The sequence below is a fragment of the Phocoena phocoena genome, chromosome 8, assembly GCF_963924675.1.
Source record: "Phocoena phocoena chromosome 8, mPhoPho1.1, whole genome shotgun sequence".
NCBI lineage: Eukaryota > Metazoa > Chordata > Mammalia > Artiodactyla > Phocoenidae > Phocoena > Phocoena phocoena.
The window spans coordinates 4134893-4136444 of NC_089226.1; positions in this window are offsets into that span (position 1 = coordinate 4134893).

Genomic DNA, 1552 nt, shown 5'->3' on the forward strand with positions numbered 1-1552 from the left:
TGAGTCTGTTGCTAGGATTTGTTTCATTTCCATCCCACGGACTGAGAGACCTGTAATTTAAAGATTGTTGCGAAAAATCAGTAATGGCTTTTTCTCTTCTGAGAAACAGGTTCACTATATAAAGAAAAATAAGTTGAATCCCTACTGTGTTAGGTACTGTTATTCGCTTGTTCAATGCTCACTTCCCCCTTCTTCTTTGCTGACTGAACTTTGATTTTATTTGGGGCGTCACTGCGTCAGCCTACAAGCTTGCTTCTGCATCCTCCCTGAAAGCTCACAGTGTCTGGGTGGCTAATGACACACACGCAGGACGTTCCTGGGAGAGATTATGTTTTTTGGGGGGAATGGAATGGATGTACCTAACAAAGTCTTTCCCCCTTTCCCATGCTTTCCTCCTGGAATGTGGACGTGATGTCTGGATCCCCCGCAGCCATCTGCTAACCATGAGATGACAAACATGAAGCAAAGGTCAAGAGATTCACAGAGATGTTGACCTGATGCCACCAAGCTCCTGAACAACTCTATCATGCGTTTATTTCCAATTCTCCATGACCCTCCCCCATGTATTCTTGAGAGAATCAAACATGTTCATGAAGTCTAAATAGCTGCTCTATTTTTGTCTTCAAGGACCTACTGCTGCGTATGTGACCGCATGCTCCAGCAAAGCTAGAAAGCCCTCAAAGTTCCAAAACCTCACGGTGATTTGTGAAGCAAAAGGGACTATCTCTTTCCTTACATGTCTCATATTAAGTGTAAAATGGTAACTGAGACATTTTCCTGAAACCTTCATTTCCAAATAAGCAGCAATTATAAGAAGGGTAGTGTCCAGCTAAGAACAAGGTAATGAATTCTGGAAGCGGAGACATGGCCAGAGTCCGTAAGTGAGGGAAGTTTTAGTCCACCCCCATCCTCAGTCCATGAATCATCAAGTGATGGAATATAATCAGTAGTGATATCAACGTCCTAAATAACACAAATAATAGGGTATCTCTAATTGATATTTATTAAACTCTTTATTCTTAAAGAAGTGTCCATGGGGCTTCCCTGGTGGCGCAGTGGTTGAGAGTCCACTTGCCGATGCAGGGGACATGGGATCGTGCCCTAGTTCGGGAAGATCCCACATGCCGCGGAGCGGCTGGGCCCGTGAGCCATGGCCGCTGAGCCTGCGCGTCCGGAGCCTGTGCTCCGCAGCGGGAGAGGCCACGGCAGTGAGAGGCCCGCGTACTGCAAAAAGAAAAAAACAACAAAAAAAGCAAGAGACAACAAATGCTGCTTAGGGTGTGGAGAAAAGGGAACCCTTGAGCACTGCTGTCAGGAATGTAAATCGGTGCGGCTACTGTGGAAAACAGTATGGAGGTTCCTCAAAAAAATTAAACTATGATAATTTTTATTATATGATCCAGCAATTACATTTCTGGGTGTATACCTGAAAGAAATGAAATCATGATATCAAGGAGCTATCTGCACCCCCATGTTCATCACAGCATTATTCACGATAGCCAAAATATGGAAACAACCTAAGTTGTTCTATGGATATCTGTATTTCAAACAA